Source organism: Lissotriton vulgaris, chromosome 1_1, assembly GCF_964263255.1.
Source record: "Lissotriton vulgaris chromosome 1_1, aLisVul1.2, whole genome shotgun sequence".
Lineage (NCBI taxonomy): Eukaryota > Metazoa > Chordata > Amphibia > Caudata > Salamandridae > Lissotriton > Lissotriton vulgaris.
The window spans coordinates 1,514,005,813-1,514,026,555 of record NC_141685.1 but is presented as its reverse complement, the minus strand read 5'-3'; positions in this window follow the sequence as shown (position 1 = coordinate 1,514,026,555).

Below are 20,743 nucleotides of genomic sequence, written 5' to 3'. Positions count from 1 at the left end.
AGACCTACCATACCTATCTACCATAGCTAAAACAATTCTTTAAACATAACTCACATACATACACTATTCAAATAGTAAACATAAAATATACATTTTAAACACATGTTAGAAACTGTAAATAAATTATTTGAATATATTTAATATATTTATTTAAATATATCTAAATAATTTTCTTACAATTTCTAACATATACCATAAAATTGCATAAAAAATAAAATGACAATCCCACCCAAAAAATAATTGAAAAATACTTACTCACTTTGTTGCTGAAGAGAAACCTTGGTAACAAAATAAATCATTCCATAGAAGTAATCCACCCAAACAATCCAAACGAGATCATCCAAAAATAACACGAAATCCCCAAAAATTCTTCTCCAACACAATCCACTCGAAAACCCTTAAAACCCGAAAATAGTTCACAAAAACAGAAAAAATGCTCCATGGAAATGTAATGTAAATAAAATAAAAAAAACACATCCATAACGATTCTTCTCCATAATAGATCCAACGATAACCCATTAAAAACCCGAAAATAGTGTAAAATATAAAAAACGCTCCAGGAAAAACTGAAAATGTTAGAAAGTGTGTCTCTAATATATTAAAAAATAATAGAGACCCTTCTTAGGAAACAAAACGCTATCTTCTCCCATAAACGACATCCCCATGAAGTACCTGTAAAAAATGTTTAAAAACACTACCACAGTGTAAAAAATTTAGAAAAATAATTGTTGTATATGACTCTTTATTTTTACATTAAAAACTGTGAAATAAACAAAATAATGTACACTTAATACATATTATTTTACTTAAAAATATTTGTACAAAATCATGTTTGCAATAATATTTTTTGGAAACAAATGTACAACTGTGATGAAAATGTCAATATTTTTAATATATATATCATGAAAATAAAAATGTACAGATAACATTTAAAAATGTCAATAAAAATATTTTCTGATTTCATATTTCATTACCTACTTTTTGAAAATAATAAAATATTTCAAACATGCTGTGACTCTGATTAATTAATTTTTAATTACTAACAATTACAATAATTAATTAATATTAATATATTAATTTAACCATACATGAGTTAAACATACTCAATATCATTACATATACTCTCACAAAATACTAAACATTCACATATTAAAATTTACTATTCCCACTCCATCAACTATACATTTTACCTAGATGCTGAACAGTCAACTCAAATAATTTATCATTCCCACTCCACAAAGTATAAAGTCAGAGAAGGTGCTAAACCCTTGACCCAAATAAATTACTATTCCCACTCCACCAAGAACTAACTCAAGGAAGGTGCTGGACACAAAACCCATATAATTTACTATTCCAACTCCACCAACTAGAAACTCATGGAAGGTGTTGAACACTCAAACAATATAATTTACTACTCCCACTCCACCAAGTACTAACTCAGGGAAGGTGCTGGACACAAAACCCATATAATTTACTATTCCAACTCCACCAAGTACAAACTCAGGGAAAGTGTTGGACACTCAAACAATAAAATGTACTATTCCCAATCCACCAAGTACTAACTCAGGGAAGGTGCTGGACACAAAACACATATAATTTACTGTTCCCTCTCCACCTAATACAAATTCAGGGAAGGTGCTGGACACAAAACCCATATAATTCACTATTCCTACTCCACCAAGTACAAACTCATGGAAGGTGCTGGACACTAAACCCATATAATTTACTATTCCAACTCCACCAAGTACAAACTCAGGGAAGGTGCTGGACACTAAACCCATATAATTTACTATTCCAACTCCACCAAGTACAAACTCAGGGAAAGTTTTGGACACTCAAACAATATAATTTACTATTCCCAATCCACCAAGTACTAACTCAGGGAAGGTGCTGGACACAAAACCCATTTAATTTACTATTCCCACTCCACCAAGTACAAATTCAGGGAAGGTGCTGGACACAAAACCCATATAATTTACTACTGCTACTCCACCAAGTACAAACTCATGGAAGGTGCTGGACACTAAACCCATATAATGTGCTACTCCCACTCCACCAAGTAAAAGGTCAGGGAAGGTGCTGGACACAAAATCCATATAATTTACTATTCCAACTCCACCAAGTACAAACTCAGGGAAGGTGCTGGACACTAAACCCATATAATGTGCTACTCCCACTCCACCAAGTAAAAAGTCAGGGAAGGTGCTGGACACAAAACCCATATAATTTACTATTACCAATCCACCAAGTACAAACTCAGGGAAGGTGCTGGACACTAAACTCATATAATTTGCTAATCCCACTTCACCAAGTAGAAAGTCAGTGAAGGTGCTGGACACAAAACCCATATAATTTACTATTCCCACTCCTCCAAGTACAAATTCAGGGAAGGTGCTGGACACAAAACCCATATAATTTACTATTCCCACTCCACCAAGTACTAACTCAGGGAAGGTGCTGGACACAAAACCCATATAATTTACTATTCCCACTCCACCAAGTAGAAAGTCAGGGAAGGTGCTGGACACTAAAACCATATAATTTACTATTCCCACTCCACCAAGAACAAATTCAGGGAAGGTGCTGGACACAAAACCCATATAATTTACTATTCCAACTCCACCAACTATAAACTCAGAGAAAGTGTTGGACACTCAAACAATATGATTTACTATTCCCAATCCACCAAGTACTAACTCAGGGAAGGTGCTGGACACTAAACCCATATAATTTACTATTCTCACTCTACCAAGCAGAAAGTCAGGGAAGGTGCTGGACACAAAACCCATATATTTTACTATTCCAACTCCACCAAGTCCAAACTCAGAGAAGGTGCTGGACACTAAACCCATATAATTTGTTATTCCAACTCCCCCAAGTACAAACTCATGGAAGGTGCTGGACACTAAACCCATATAATTTACTATTCCCACTCAGCCGTGGTGCATCCATTGGGGCGTAGGGGCGTAGCCCCACAAGCCCCATGAACGCGCTGCTGCAATAAAACAAACTGGTGACTGTTGTTTAAAAAGTTCGACGAGCGCCGCCAGGAATCCGGGAAGCACCAGAGTTATCCAGGAGTGGGGAGTGCAGGGGGGCTGGTCTGGTCTGCTGCACAGCTTGAGTGCCAGTCCACGACCACGTGACACACTCAGCTGCAGCAGCAGACAGCCATCCAAGGTATCTAGCGCGCAAGTGATGCTTGGGGGAGAAACTTGCCGGCGCATGCGCATCCGTGTTCCCCCATAGGGGGGTGCTTGTTTAAGCTGGCCGCAGCCCCCGGCTTTACAAAGGCGGCACAGGGCGAGCATTCATGAGCCCCCCTAGCCAATCCTGGCACTGCTTGCAGCACCAGGATTGGCTGGTCACCGCAGGGCAATCCATTATTGGATGCCGCTCGTGGGTGGTGCACACACACTGCATAATGTCCAATCACTGTGTGTGACTTCATGTAGTCATGCAGTGATTGGCCATTTTGCGGTGTGCGGCTGACCTCTCTAGTCTCTACTCGCCATTGTGCATACGAGAGCTAACGAATTCGAGTATTCCTGGCTGAAGGAATTGGGACTGGCCGAGAAAAATAATGGGGTGTATAACGGAGCTTGGGGAGGGAGAAGAGAGGTGCGTGCGCGCCAGTGAGTGGATTCTCTATATTTAGATAAGCATGCTGTGCTATGGGTCGCCAGCTTAACTCATCCTCTCAGTATGTCCATTGAGAAACAAGTCCACGCTTTCGCATTACTGTTTCTTTAAGCAATACACTGTAGTTGTGTTCTGTGCATGGAGGGAACGTTTGATTACATCTCCACATGTCTGGCGTCAACAAGTTGTAGTATAGTTTTCTCTCATTGTGTTGCTTGATGCTGAGGACGAAACTGCAAATATAAATCTGGGACTAAATTAACTTTGCATGTGTTAAGGGGATAACCTGAAATTTCATACACCCAGGCATTCTTTAACGACTGGCCACCAGTTCCCCCTACTTCGAACTTATGGTCCTGTGTTGTGCCTGCTCTGCTCATGTGAAGGACAATTTTTAACCAAATGTAATTTTTTATAAAAAAGATGACTGCTACTGTGAACCTCTTTAAAAATAGGGCTATTAATAGCCTCCCCCGAAATATGTTTTTTAAATGTACACATATATGAATAGATCATTGACATCGTTTTACTTCCTGCTATACTTCAATGATCAATGTCCGGATCGAGATGTGTATCCAGTGATGTCTAGTATGTTTTGCGGAGCTATCGAAAACATCTGGTGGGCTTTGCGCAGGCACTGATCCTGTGCCATGTGAGGGCATATGAGGGTTTGATTGAATTGACATCTGGGCACCTGCTTCCAGTTGTTGCTTCTATTTCTTAGGTGAAGATTACACCACTCCGATATAGCAACTGTTTGTTTTGGGGCAAAATTAGGACAAGCCAGAGTTGCTCCTTAGACACGCCTTTAGATTTTTATCCTAAATCGGAGGCAATATTCCTAACACAGTAGCTATGTTTCCACTGTCAGAAAATGCAGTTTTGCCCGATTCAGGACTTTTCTCAGGAATATGTGGAATAAGACGTCGGCGATCATGTTTATCATTAGCTGTTTGTATTGATGTGCAGAGGCGTTTATACCAGTGTTGAGGTGATGTTAATCTCTGCCTTATTTCCATGCTCCATGACATTTTAAGTAGGAGGGTTTATCATATGGACTTTTAAATAATACTTTTTTGCTCGGTTAAAACTGAACTCTCTGCACTGTAGGGTTTGCAGGCCCAGGTGCTCCTGTGCTAAAACATGCTTCAGCATTTGCTTTTTTACCCTTGGTACAGCATAGCAAGGTGTGTGAAGGAGTTAAATACTCTGAGTGGGGATGTAGTACTTTTTACAACCCTCCTGATTTGCTGCACAGAGGCCCCTGTCCCATCCTGACCCCTTTGTAATTGTGACCTTAAAAGCTTTGCCGTTCAAGCTATTTTAGTATAACCGAGTAAGTGGCATGACATTTGGGAAGGTGATTTATCACAAGAGCTTCTTGTGTTGCACTGCTGCAATATATATGCGGAATGACACCCCGTCTGGTGCTGGCACGTGGCGGCTGGAGGGCCACACTACACTTCGACTGCTACTGTCACATGTACTGCAGTGGCTGAAGGGCCACACTACACCCTGACACCCCCTCAGATGCTGGCACGTGTACTGCAGCGGCTGACGGGCCACACTACACTTTGTCAGCCCTTTAATGCAGCAAGCTGTACTGCAGCGGTTGTAAAGGTCATCCCACTATCCATGGCGGCCTCCTGCAGGAATGGCACTTGTACTGACACCTGCATTAATATGGCTGCAATGACAAGACCCTTCTCTACCCCCCCCCCCCCCCCCCTTATCGGGGCAGCACTTGCCCTGCAGCAGCTGCACCACACTCCGGTGAACACATTGCTGCAGCGGCTGCACAGGTCACAGCATTCTCCCTCCGCCCTCCATCGCGGGCACCTCTAATGCTGCAGCTGCTAAGGCCAGACTGCCCATGCCACCCACTTCAGGGCTGACACATGCACTGCAGTGCCGGCTGGAATCGGCCACCTGCCCTGGCTCCTGTACTGCAGAGGCACCATATCCTACAAAGAGCACGCTTCAGTTTGTCGCCCTCTGTGTGGCACTGATGCTGCCAGACGCTGCTTCGACCAGTCACACCTGCGTTGCCATGCACCATCATCTGCTTTAAGCTCTAAAAACAACGTAAAAGGAAGCTTCACTGTGTGCTCCTCGACACCCGGGGCTGGCGGGTGTCGCAGCGGCGGCTGCTGACAGCTTGAATTTACATTGTCAAGTCCTCCTATGCCAGGCAATGCCCCCTGAGCATCCTTGCCTTCCAGTGCTCTGAGCTGGCATCGCTCCACCCTTTCTACCCTTTCACTTCTTCTGGGAGCCAGCCCTGCTGAGACCCTCGGAAACAAAACCTGAAACTGTGGAAATTTCTTTTAGCGCCAGTAACCCACCACCTTCAATGACCTGACCTGACCTTCTTTCTAAAAACAGCTTCACATTGCCCCTCACTCCAATGCCAGTGCTTCGCCAGAGAGTGCCACTATAGTCCACACGTAGAGGAGAAAACTTTCCCCTCAATTCAGCCTATTAATTTCTCTCACTTTCTCTGACAAAGATCTCACAAGCAGTAAATGAAAATTTAACAGTCACATTAGAAAACATAGAAGAAAACCTTGCTCCGTTTTCTATCGCTTTTATATATCTAACAAAAAAGCTCAACTATTTATTACTACCATAATCTACTTCACCCCATTTCTGTATCGAAAAAGGTTACATAGTAAAACAGCAGGGTTGTAAATAAGTGTTGTTATCAGCCTTAGAATTGGCCATTTCTGCCTCACAGATGTTTCAGTAGTACATGCTTGGCTTTCTTCACAGTTTGGGCTTTCCACAGACAAAAGCCACAGTAATCAATTGTTTTTTGATGGATCTGTTGGACCTATAGATTTGTTCTGTGTTGTCCTTAGTGACTGTACCTGTTGGATTAAAGGACCATTACAGTTGAGTTTCCACCGACTCTTTGCAGTTTATATTTTGGGTGGTTGAGGGTGTGAGTGAGCTATAGCACTTTTACATTTATGTCATTCACTGAGGTTGAGCAATTGTCTACTGTTCAGTCAGTTGTGTGTGGGATGCTGAATTCAGCACCAGAGCATAATAGGACGGAATGTATGAAGCTCTGTGGTAATACTGAATAAGCAGCTACCTATGTTATGCCATCTATTAATGTAATAACTGCACTTTCACAATTGCTTTATTAACCTTCCTGCTTTCTCAAATTTGCTTGAAAATGCACGATTTTTCTTATTTTTTTTCAAATTTTCTTGGGGGGAACCCCCCCAACCCCCCATTTTGGAGTTCGGGCTCGCTCACTGCGCTCGCTCTCTACGGTGCTGTATGCAAATCACTTTGCGCCCCACCACTTACTACTATACCCAAAACCAATATAATTTTCTATTTATTTAATTTTTTTTTTTTTAAATCAAATTTACAAATTCAAGTTTCTTAAAACACTCCCCACCCTATTCCCCTAAAAAGCCACATCCCATTCCCAAATGTAAGTATAAATAATACAATTTTAAAAAAAGTATTTTGAAATTTCAAATGTAAATTTTTTTTTTTAAATGTAAAATGTTCAAACAATTCCAACCCGATTCCCCTAAAAACCCACATCCCATTCCTAAATTTTAGTATAAAATTGTAAATTTTTTAATTTTTATTTTTTTTTATAAACATTTAAAATCATTATTACAAATTTTATAACAATCTCCACCCTATTCCCCTTAAAAACCCAAAACCCACTCCTAAATTTTATTACAAATTGTAAAACAATTTTTAAAACATATTTTTTTTAAAAAACAAAATTTTTTACAAAACACATTTGTAAAACACTCCCCACACATTTCCAAAACACACATACCGCTCCTAAATTTCTTTATACATTTATTTAAATGATTATTTATTTATTTATTTTTTTATTCAATTTTCACTTTTTGAAAACGATCCCCACCCTATTCCTCTAAATACCGACATCCCCCTCATAAATTTTCTTATACTTTCATTGAAATATTTTTTACATTTTATTTAAAAAAAATCAATTTTTTAAAACACTCCCCACCCTATTCCCCTAAAAGCCCACATCCCGCTACTAAATTTTATTATACTTTTATTTAAATATTTTTTTTAATTTGATTATTTTAAAAATATTCAAATTTCACTTTTTGAAAACACTCCCCACCCTATTCCCCTAAAAACCCACATCCAGCTCCTAATTTTTATTACACTTTTATTAAAAAAAAATCAAATTTTTTTTAATAAATTTTTTTTATTATTCCAAATTACCTTTTTTAAAACACTCCCCACCCTATTCCCCTAAAAACCCACATCCCGCTCCTAAATTTTATTATACACTTTTTAAAAAAAATACTTTTTTAAAATTATTTATAAAAAATTATATAAAAATATATATTTTTTTATTACTTAAATAACATATTTTACAATCTAAAATACTATTATAAATATTCTTACACTCTATATTAATAATTTCGACATTCTAACTTTCTATATTTTTAAATTCGATATTCTGACACTCTATATTTTTACATTAGATATTCTGACACTCTATATTTTTACTTTCGGTATTAATTACTTATAAACATAATCGATATTTTACACACTCGATACTAACAACTCAATATTTATTTATTTATTTATTTATTTATTTATAAGTTTATATAGCGCTAGAATCACTCCTACAGGAGTATCTCTGCGCTTTTGACCAGGGATCAGCAGCATATTAACAGTGAGGGGATGAGTTAGACTTCATTTTTAAAAAGAGCTGTTTTTAAAAGTTTGCGGAAAGTCAGATGTTCTTTACATTGCCTTAATGCCAAAGGTAACTTGTTCCACAACTTAGGGCCAGTAACAGACAAGGCTCTGCCTCCATGTCTTACTTTTTTTATGTGGGGGACCACCAGAAGGAGATTACTACTAGATCTAAGAGACCGTACTGGAGCATAAGGAATAAATTTCCGTTCCAGATAGATAGGTCCCTCTGAGTTTAGACTTTTGTGGATTAAACAACATATTTTAAATTTGACCCTCTGTCGTATTGGAAGCCAGTGTAGGCGGTTCAGGAGAGGTTTAGAAGCAGTTCTCGGAGGGGCATTCAGAACTAGGCGAGCCGCCGTGTTCTGGATCACCTGCAGCTTATCCAACACACCCTCATTGGCTGATAAAAGTAAACCGTTACAGTAGTCAATCCGACTGAGGATCAACGCTTGAACAAGCGTTTTCCTTACTGCGTCGGGTAAAAGCGGGAAGACCTTACGGAGAAGTCCAATGGTGTGGAAGCAGATCCCTGATATGTAATTGGTGTGCTGTTTAAATGACAGGTCATGATCGAGTCTGACTCCCAGATTCTTCACAACCTGTTTAGGTTCAGGGACTGCTCCAAGCTCCGACGGCCACCATTCGGGAGTCCAGAGTATTTTCGCGTCTCCAAATAACATGATCTCAGTCTTGGTGACATTGCATTGGAGGTAGTTTGTAGCCATCCATTTTGCCACCTCTTTCATGCCTGTCAAAAAGGAGTTTCTGACCTCAGTGGTGAGAGTTTTGAAGGGGAACAGGAGCTGTGTGTCATCAGCGTAAGATATGGGAATAAAGCCATATCTACGCAAAACTCCTGCCAGGGGTGCCACATAGATATTAAAGAGAGTAGGGCTCAAGCATGAGCCCTGTGGCACCCCTTTAGATATCTCTGTTTCCACTGAGCGGTATGCACCCATGGTGACTCTCTGGGTGCGGCCGGTCAGAAAACTCTTTACTACCTTCGATAATTTTGTATTACTATAAAAATCGATATTACATACCTCGATATTACTTACCTCGATATTATTGCAGACGCGATATTCCTGACTCGATATTATGTCCACTCGATAAAAAAACCTCGATATTTAGACTGCATACCCCGGGTTCACATACAGGCATTGAAAAGATTCACAGCTTGCTTAACAGGTGCTAAAAACAGATGTTTTCTAGTGGAGTTTTATACTGTTATACCAGTATTAATATATGGACGATAGAGTTAACAAGGTTGTTATAAAAGGGTGCAAACACAATAGCCAATTAAACATTAAAGAGAAGGAGATTTTTCTCCAGAGATTCTTCATTGTTCGCATGTTAAAAAGTAAAAAAACAACAACAAAAATAAACACAATTTATTAGGCTACAGGGCATAAGGAAATAAACACAATTAGGTATTACCCAGTGAAAAGTGTGAATCGGTAAACCAGGGATCAATCTGTACTAAGAGCAATTTAAGGGCATACAGCATGGCAGGAGGACACTCTATCCTCCTCCCCGACCCCCCCAAAAAATTGTGATTTCCGGTCTATTGAGCGGATTCCACAGCCAAAGGGGACAAAAGCAACAGCCCCCCCCCACCTTTTGGTAAGCGTAGCTAATTCAGACCACCGCACAATATAATCCTTATCAGTTAGGCCATATAAACAGATCAAATTGGCAGGGAACCCTGTATCACGGTATGTAGCAAACAGGGATCAGCCCTCATTGCCCAGTTAGACTCCTGGCTGGATACATGTATAACAGGCAGGAGTCTATCACTAGAATGCATCCTCACCCACAAATATAAGATGCCAGAAGTTCAGGGGGAACTTTATGTGGACATCGGTGCAAAAAGGCATGGAAAACTGTAATGCTTAAGCAGTTTATTAAAGTAATTACTGGGATATTATTGTTCATCATTGCTGTGTTTTTTTTGTTCTACTTCAGAGTTAAGCGCGGTGTGGATGATGGAACATGGTTACCTCTCCAGGCCTGCAGACAGAGCTGGCGGCAATAAGGGGGGAATTCAGCATTCTTCTTTCTTCGTTCAAAGGGTGCACTGCTTCAAAGATTCAAATGTGCCACACCTGGTCAACAAATGATAATGTTGTTATCATTGACTTCGGTAGGAATAACTTCCCAACTATAGGAAGGGGAAACGTCTTTCTCAGTATAATAAATACCTCCTAACTTGGCCCGGAGCATGTATGATACAAAGTGGTATACTCTTGGATTATTCCCTGGATGTCCCTTGCAGGGGCTCCATCTCAAGGAGGGAGCTATACAGTTGTCAGATACAACTATCAAACCACTTCATGCCAAATTTTCTACAGAACATATGGGCAATGTTTCATACGAAGTCTTATAGGTGTATTAGAAGAATTGAGGCGCAGCTATGGCAGAGGGGGCCTTCCTGGCAGCAAAAGCTCCCAGAAAGGCTTGGCGGTACTTACAAAGCGATCCTACTTAAACTTAGCATCTGCCGAACGATAACAGGCCTCAAACAGGGGGGGGGGCGCTAGGGGGCGCACACGCACAATGGCCGAACGAGAGTGAGGCTCCTGCAGCCCGGTACTATTATCCTATGAAATATCCTGCCTACGGACCCAGGTTATACCTATAAATCTGTCATCAGGAAGATATTGGTGACAGCCAGCCTCGGTGTAAAAATCTAGCCGATCAGACCTGAAACGGGCCTCCGTTGGGCCCGCAAAACTCTGCCCGTGCGCGCTGCGGACACCAGGAGGAACTGAGAAGCAGCGAGGGAGACTAGGACAGACCGCTGTTGTGGGCGACCACTAGGCCGCGACGACCGCGAGAAGAGTGGCGGCGAGGCGCACCTCCCTGGGGGCTCATGAGCGGTAGGAGGGTGCGTTGAGCTGCGAAGTGCTCACAATACAGCAGCGGAGGGAGAGAGACCTGAGGGCCCGGCAGAAAGGAGAAGGGCGATGGAGGTGTGTGGGCCCCGGCGTTGTGTCGGAAGACGGTGGCCAGGGCCGCGGTCGGCGCCGCCTTGCGGAACCCCTCACGGAACCGGCAAAGCGAAAATTCAAATTGGGTAGTCCCAAGAGGGCATATCAGCGCACAGAGTCCTGCGGAGATTGCAGTCGGGGACCAGGAGAGAGGAAAAGTATGCTGGGCAACCCGCGGAGCTGTGAGTGCGACCTGAGCCGCTGCCAGCATTCCTGCCATAATTAGAACGGAGCGCCAAATTCACCTGGCGTGAGCGGACCCCTTTGAGTGGCAGCTGGGGAAAAGACCACGTAAGTTGTGTGTGGTGAGCCACGCAGGAGACCATACGGCGGGCATTGAGAAGAGGTACGAGGCGCCATCTCAGAGGGGAGGAGGTGTGTCGCCATTTTGAGAGACGAATCGGGCTGATGAAGTAACGAAACCGCCAGAAGCAGCGTACCCTGATGAAGAGCACTTGATGCTCGAAATGCATTGGTTTTTAATAAACGCTGTTTTTGAAGAACCCCTGCATCTGTCGTGATTTTGCAAGAGGTCCGGATGGGCACCGCATTTTCACTAGAAACTTGGAAAATGGCATTAACACCTGTAGTGTGGATGACAGTATTGGATGCCTATTGCAGACAAACAGATTCAAAATGGTTGAAGCAGTAAAATTATGGACAAAATGAAATAAGATGAAGAAAATGTGAGCCAGACAGGCGCTATGCAATTGTGCGGTTGGTTGGGGCATTTCACTGCCCTCTCCAAGGACTTTATCACAGGTGCCATAGGGTTTTGGCACTAATCCGACCAGCACGCAAATGTGGAACTTTATAATTACCGGATGAAAAGATGTTGAAGAAGTAAAGAAACGGAGTGCTCCCCATACCCCCAATTTTTTTGGCCATTTTGAGAGACACACAGCACATGCACATATACCTGCTCTGTAGGGGATTGCGCATCGCCTGGAATACTCGCGCTCTGCCCCAGGGACCCACTGAATCGGTCCTCGAGACTGTTTGACCTGCTGAAATACACCTAGTGCTGGACATTTGGCCATATACCACTAAAATAAGTGGTAGGGGAGAGAGGGGCTTATGAGGCCGATTGCAATTATATAGCGCTATATAGATACCTGGAGAGGTGGGCCGCAGAGCTTGAAGGGCAAAGTGAGAGGAGCTGGCTGCCTGACACGGCTGCGATGCGCAGGGCCTAGAGAAGACAGACGATTGCGTGCAAGATTCATATAGCAGCTCTGAAGGGGTGCCCTGGGCGTGTGGATGTGCACTGGTGAAACTAATGAGCGTGGCGAGTGCATAAGTGTTGTCCGAAGACCTGCACGACGATCCCCCACCACAAAGGTGCCAAAATGGGCAAACCAGACACGAGACAGCCGAATCTGAACTTTGAGGCTGCGCAAAGAGGGCCGCGTGGAGCGAACGATGGACAGGAGCCAGAAAGGAGGGAAGAAACCCAGGGGGGGACCGCGACGCACAACTCGAAGATCCAGAGTATACAGCAAGAGATGTGGCAAGGATTTGCCACAATAGTGGACAAGGTAGATAGAATCTCGTCAAGAATGGATGCCATAGCTCATAAATTGGATGGGCACGAGGAGCGCATTAAAGAAACGGAGCAACGCATTTCCGACTCAGAAGATGCTACCACGAGGAACACAACACAGATAACTCGCATGGATAAACTCCTGAAGATGGCGGCAGCCAAGAATGAAGATTTGGAAGCTCGCAGCAAAAGGAACAATATACGCGTCCTAGGTGTTCCTGAATCTGCAAATACTGGGAGAATGGAAGAATATGTGGAAAAACTACTGTTAGATACCTTAGGAAGCGAATCATTCTCCGGACAATTTGCAGTAGAGAGAGCGCACAGAACCCTCGGAGCAAGGCCGGCGCCTGGCACCCCTTCGCGTCCCATAATTGCGAGATCATTGAATTTCAAGGATCGAGATGTGGCCCTCCGTGCGGCAAGAAGTAAGCAATCCCTCTCTTATGATGGGAACACAATTTCCATTTCCCCGGACTTTACTCCTATTGTTCAAGAAGAAAGGCGTAAGTTCCTGGAAGAACAGGCCTCAAACAGGTAACAGTCAGGACCCAGGGGGTACTGGCAAGCTACCGCAATGGCCTTGGGGTTGATCCAGAAGAAAATAGTCAAGGGTAGAGCCTGTGGCCCGGAAGAAGTTGGGAGGTGTGATGGCACCGGAAGTGTAAGGTCACCCGGTCAGGTTGGAAGCAGGCGCTTATCCGGAAGAAAAGGCATGGTGGTAACGGAAGTGAAAGGTCACCCGGTCGGGTTGGAAGCAGATGTTTACCCAGAATGAAAGGTGTGATTGCACCGGAAGTGAAAGGTCATACAGTGGGGTTGGAAGCAGAATCTTACCCGGAATAGAATGTGTGGTGGCACCGGAAGTGAAAGGTCACCCGGTTGGGTTGGAAGCAGACGCTTACCCGGAACGAAACATGTGATTGCACCGGAAGTGAAAGGTCACCCGGTGGGGGATTGAAAGCAGATGCTTGCTCAGTGGCCAGCACTGAATGTAGGGCATAGTACTTCTGGCTATGGTACAGAGGTCACAGGCTTCTAAATAAATTAAAGTAATGCACGTGGAAGGATCGCTTGTAAGTTTAAACTGCCTAATAAACTGCGGCCTCAATTCTGCCAATAACATGAAATTGGTATGGTCTAAGTTCGTGGGATCCAGGTGGGGCGACCAAGTGGGGGGGTGCCTTAGCTAAGTCATGGACAGAATGATAACTGCCTGTATAAGCCCAGGCCAGGCCAGGCTAGGCTACTGCCGCCTGCCGTTCTGGATGGAAGGTAGGAGAGGGGCACCCCCGCGGTGTTGCGTGGAATAGGTTCCCAGGTGGCGAGAGTACTCGGTGGTTGGACCTTGTAACCATTTGTTTGCAAACGCCGTCCTGGTTACTGCCCATGTACCTGAAACGCGGGCCAAGCTTGATAGTTCAAACTAAGGAGCCGATTAGGATGGCGGACGGAAACGTGTTCCGTCCGCCATGGTCACAGTAAAAATACTCCTGACCGCTCCGCGGAAAGTCCGCGGTAGCGATTAGGATATAACTGACAGCAAACATCCGACCGCGGCGGATGGACCACAGAAAACGCCGTCCGCGGCGTACGGATAACATGAAAGACCGCCACAGGCGGACGGTACTACATAAATTCACACCGTCGTGGACGCAAACACCGTGGAAACATGGCCATCCGCCGCACGACCTGCGGAGCGACTGCCAGCACAATTAGGCTAAACCCGCAACCCCAACGGAACTCACCAGCTCCCACGACCGCCGCGGAATGATTGGAAAACGGAGCATGACTGCGGAAGGACCAAACGAACATCACCCCTGCCATCAAACCGATTCCAAAATGGCGGACGGGAGTAAATACACAACACACAAAACAGGAAACACACCCACCTGAAACACCCCCCCACCAACTACACGCCCCAAGGCCCCGCCCCCCACCCTTAACAAGAACATCCAAGTCACCACACCCACAGAACTCCTGCTGACAACAACCATTGGGACACAAGAACCACACAGAGTATAAAAGGAATCCCTCCCATGACCGACCACAATCCATTGCATCATAGCACACCTTGAAGAAAGAGGCAGAATACCACGAACAGCACACCTTGAAGAAAGAGGCAGAATACCACGAACAGCAGAGACAGACACACACACACACACACACACACAGAACTTGCAAACCAGCACACCCACCACACAAACCTCCACAACACCATCCCTACATACCACAAACCTGCACACCCCACCCCACCCACACCTTGCACAACACACACCATGGCACCCAAGAAAAACCCCAAGTTCACAGAGACTGAGTTGAAGGTCATGGTCGATGAAATCATCCGGGTGGAACCACATCTATTCAGCAACCTAGTCCAGCAGACCACCTTGGCAACCAAAATCAACATGTGGGTCAGGATAGTGAGCAGAGTCAATGCTTCAGGGACCGTGCCACGCACCAAGCACGAGATCCAGAGGCGGTGGCACGACCTCAAGACAAGGGTGAAAGGCATCAGGGCCAAGAACCACCTGCGGGCACACCACACTGGCGGCGGCACTCCCCCGGAGCCCATACCATTCACAGAATGGGAGGAGAAGGTGCTGGGCATACTGCACCCAGAGAGCCTTGAAGGTATCGAAGAGGGACTTGAGACTGGTAAGTACAAACCAATGACCACTATCACATAGCACTAGAACTCCCAACAGGCACCCATCGACCCAGGGAGGGTGTTAGGAGTGTGGGGGGGTTAGGTCCAGCACTACAACTCCCAACAGGCCCCCATCGACCCAGGGAGGGTGTTCGGAGTATGGGGGGGTTAGGTCCAGCACTACAACTCACAACAGGCCCCCATCGGCCCAGGGAGGGTGGTAGGAGTGTGGGGGGGTTAGGTCCAGCACTACAACTCCCAACAGGCCCCCATCAACCCAGGGAGGGTGGTAGGAGTGTGGGGGGGGTTATGTTCAGCACTACAACTCCTAACAGGCCCCCATGTACCCAGAGAGGGTGGTAGGAGTGTGTGGTGGGGGGGGGGGGGTTAGGTCCAGCACCACAACTCCCAACAGGTCCCCATCGATCCAGGGAAGGTGGTAGGAGTGTGGGGGGTGTTAGGTCCAGCACTACAACTCCCAACAGGCCCCCATCGACCCAGGGAGGGTGGAAGGAGTGTGGGGGTTAGGTCCAGCACTACAACTCCCAACAGGCCCCCATCAATCCAGGGAGGGTGGTAGGAGTGTGGGGGAGGGTGGGGAGTGTTAGGTCCAGCACTACAACCCCCAACAGGCCCCCATCGACCCAGGGAGGGTGGAAGGAGTGTGGGGGGGTTAGGTCCAGCACTACAACTCCCAACAGGTCCCCATCGATCCATGGAGGGTGGTAGGAGTGTGGGGGAGGGTGGGGGGTGTTAGGTCCAGCACTACAACTCCCAACAGGCCCCCATCGACCCTGGGAGGGTGGTAGGAGTGTGAGGGGGTTAGGTACAGCACTACAACTCCCAACAGGCCCCCATCGATCCAGGGAGGGTGGTAGGAGTGTGGGGGAGGGGGGTGTTAGGTCCAGCACTACAACTCCCAACAAGCCCCGAGACCCAGGGAGGGTGGTAGAAGTGTGTGGGGGCTAGGTCCAGTACTACAACTCCCAACAGGCCACCATGTACAGTCCCACAGCAAAATGGAGTCCGCATACCATGTGCAGATCACTGCATCACCCTCTGCAAATTCATATGTAGGTAGCCTTCTTCACAGGGGCACCATCCAATAGCAGGACAGGCCCACACATATCCAAGTATTGTCTACCCACCTCACCACCACCATAATGCCCAGTACTGTGGTACACACCAATTTAAAGACACCAACAACCATGTTCTCATGCCCTACTAAATAGAAATGTCACAACAACAAACCTGTCATGTCCACAACATTGATTTTCATATTCTTGTCCCTCAGGTGAACGTGAACTCAGAGGAGATAGCAGCAGCCGCCAGCACCATTCGCCCACCTCACAGCATGGACTCTCAGATGATGATCCGGTGGACACCTCGGGTGCGGAGGACGATGCCGGGCAACTACAATCGCAGGGCCATCATGCTCACAGGACAACCCTGCCTCCACCGCCATCAACACTGCACCAACAGCAACTACTGCCACTGTGACCTGTGCAGCTACCAGCACCACCACCACCACCACCACTCCTGCCACGGATATCCTGCCTGACCCATCGGATGATGATGGTCCTTCTACATCACAGCTTAGCAGGCAGGGTGGACGGTGAGGACACAGGTGACGTCTTAGGTCACTAGCAGGAGTGCAGCAGCAAGGCGAGGCCGTGAACAACACCCAGCCCATCCTGGGGCAGAGAGACTGGATGCAATTGCCAGAGTTGAAGCCTCCTACGAACGGTCTCAGGCACATGCCGATCGTGCCCACCAAGACTCTATAGACACCTGCCAGCTGTTGCGGTCAGTGGACACCCGTTTGGAACAACTAGTCGGCATCTTTGTCGATTTAACAGCTCTTTGTAGGGAGTGGTTATCCCGCACCACACCACCTCCCCCTCCCCCAAGTGGCCGGCGGGATAGGGCACCAAGCCCACCTCCACCTTCCCCAAGTGGCCAGCGGGATAGGCCACCAACACCACCACCACCATCACCTGAGGCCAATGACAGAGAGGATGCCCCACAACAACCTGACCCCACAGCTGGCACCGCTCCGACTCCAAGAAGGAGGGGTCGTCCTAGGCAAGACACAGCTCACAGCAGTGGCAAGGCACCTACCACCCGCTCAAAGAGGGGCCGCCACTGACTTCACCTTTCCTTGAGCTTGGCATGCACTCTGCGAACTATCCTGCACCACTATGCCAAGCATTTGCACAAGTCTGTTGGACTAGGTGTACATCACACAATGTGGTGTACCCACGGTGTCTTCATCTGACTTGACCTTCAACTCTCACTTCCACAACAACACCTATTTGTAAATATGCACTAACAGTAATCCACACCCTGTAAATAAACACCACGTATACACTCAAAGCTGTGTGAACTCCATGTTTCATTCAAAGGTTCATAATAGTACTTGTCATTACCAGGGGCAGGTATCAATGTACTTGTCAATCATGTCTCTGTGGGAGTGACCTAGGGAAAATGAGAAAACAACAAGCACAGGTTAGGAAACGTATTCACAACCATCACATCACAACATACAGCAACATACCACAAACCACACTCAAATCAAATTAAGGGGATCACAGGACGCACATCAGGGAGCATTTGACGTACACAATCTCCCACACCCATTTGCAAACAGAACATACCAGAACAGGCACCATCCACACACCACATCCAGACATCACCAAGCAACATACATCACGCTTTGAACACCTGCACAAGAGGAAGTTACTCACATTTAACTAAAGTAGTGAGCACTGAGCTGACGACTCTGGTCCACACCTTCTTCCTCACCACTATCCTCATCAATGGACATGGGTGGTATTGAAGGCGGAGCAACCTGTTGGTCTGCAGGGTCCATGATCAGTGCAATGATGTTGCGTAAGGCCAGGTTGTGGAGCATGCAGCAGGCAACCACGATCTTGCATACTTATCCGGGTGAGTATGGCAGGGCCCTTCCGGTTTTATCAAGGCAACAAAACCTGGACTTCAGCAGACCAAACGTACGTTCCACCACCCTACGTGTTCTCCCATTGGCATCATTGTAGCGCATGTTTCCTGGGGTAGTTGGATTCCGTAGGGGGCTCAGCAGCCACGGTCAGTTTGGGTACGCAGAGTCGCCTAGGTGGGGGGATGACAGACACATACATTACTACCAGGATTGGTGGAAACAGCATGTCACACATACAACATAGTAGTCATCACAGCACACTCACCCACAAGCCACGCATGTTCTTGACGCAAATTAGCCATCAGTTGGGGGACGTTGCTGCTCCCCAGGATGTGGGAGTCATATGCAGACCCAGGAAACCTTGCACACACATGTGAGATGATGCTGTCAGCCAGGCACAACACTTGCACATTTATAGAGTGGTAGTGCTTCCTATTACGATAGACAGCTTCATGTACCTGTGGTGGAATGAGACCAATATGTGTCCGATCAATGGCACCCACTACGTGTGGGATCTGGGCCAGGGTATAGAAGTCACCCTTCACTGCAGGCAGCTCTGCCGGATGTGGGAAATGGATGTATTCATCTTTGTAAGACATCATGGCATCCAGCACATCCCGCAGTACCATGCTGAACATGGATTGGGACATCCCCCCGGCATGTCCAACTGTGTACTGGAGAGTGCCAGTTGCAAAGAAGGGAAGTGCCGCCATCACCTTTACAGTTGGTGTAATTGATCCTGGATATGTCCTGCGTGGCTGAAGATGAGGTGACAATTGTCCCACAAGGTCCTGCAACCTCCGTCTGTCCAGCCGGAATTTGCGGATCACCTCCTCGTCAACCATGTCCTGCAGCACAGTGTATGGTAGATGCACATTTTGAGCCCTCCTGTATGGGAGTAGATGGGAGCTGATGTCAATTCAACAACAACGTATATCTGGGCCAAAACATCACATCTTGACCAACACAACAGAAAATATACATGTAGCAGACACTGATTGTATGTGTGATGTGACTAAAATATCATGCACAACAGCTGGCTACACACACAATTTACATCCAGAAACAACATCCGTTGTGCAAAAATGCAGAAGGTCACGTGCAGACATGTTGAAAGGACTGCCAACATAACATGACAGATAGCCCAAGTGTGGAGTAGCGTCGCCACAGACACACCATGACGTGCACACACAACACGAACATGGACCACACCCTCATTGTCATCATGCACCCATTACCCCACCTACAATGCTCAGCATCCTCACATGACAGGCATGGGCATACAAGAAGCAACATGCATACTCAAACCCAGTAGGCATGTATTCCACCATCAATGCGACTAGCACACACTCACGCCAGTTCCTGGATGTGGGTACACATCCGTTATGTACTGTGTAGATGTGTACAAATAGAAACGTGTGACCCCAAAATCAAGACGTAAACACATTGCCATGCACATGTGACGCAACTTGGGCTCACATCACGGGCCTATGTACAACACTGGCTAGGTCAATAGTATGGCCACAAATGTCAACTATGGACACAACTGATACACGTACCATTGACATGACATGATTTATACTGTCGATTTACGGACATGTGCTGACACACATGTACAACAATCAACATGACATGTTTGTGGCGACATGCATTGTGTCGACACACGACTTCCGGGTACGCCTTCCCCCAACATATGAATAGATACTTTGAAGTGCCAATAGTGCATTACATTTGCTGAGTTTGCAAGGACCATCACGGTCACACACAGGCAACCGCATGTGCGCGCTACCGCGATGGTGCATCATTTGAAATTGAGCACTCACTGGCATTGCAATGGCGGAGCACGCTTTCCGCGGGGGAGGGGCAGGATAACACATACATTTGAATGTGCAAGTGAGAATGGCATTTGGAACCCCCCCTTACAGTCACATACCAGCACACAACGCCGGGCCTGGCCGATCACCGACCACCGGGTGCATGCGGTGGCTGACTGCCGGGTGCGGGCGGTGGCTGACCACCATGTGTACAGATGTTAGCCTGGCATGGTTGCCCCTGGCCGATCACCGACCGCCGGGTGCATGCGGTGGCTGACCGCCGGGTGCGGGCGGTGGCTGACCGCCATGTGTACAGATGTCAGCCTGGGATGGTTGCCCATGGCCGATCACACACCGCCTACACCCGGCGGTCAGCCACCGCCCGCACCCGGCGTTCAGCCACCGCCTGCACCCAGC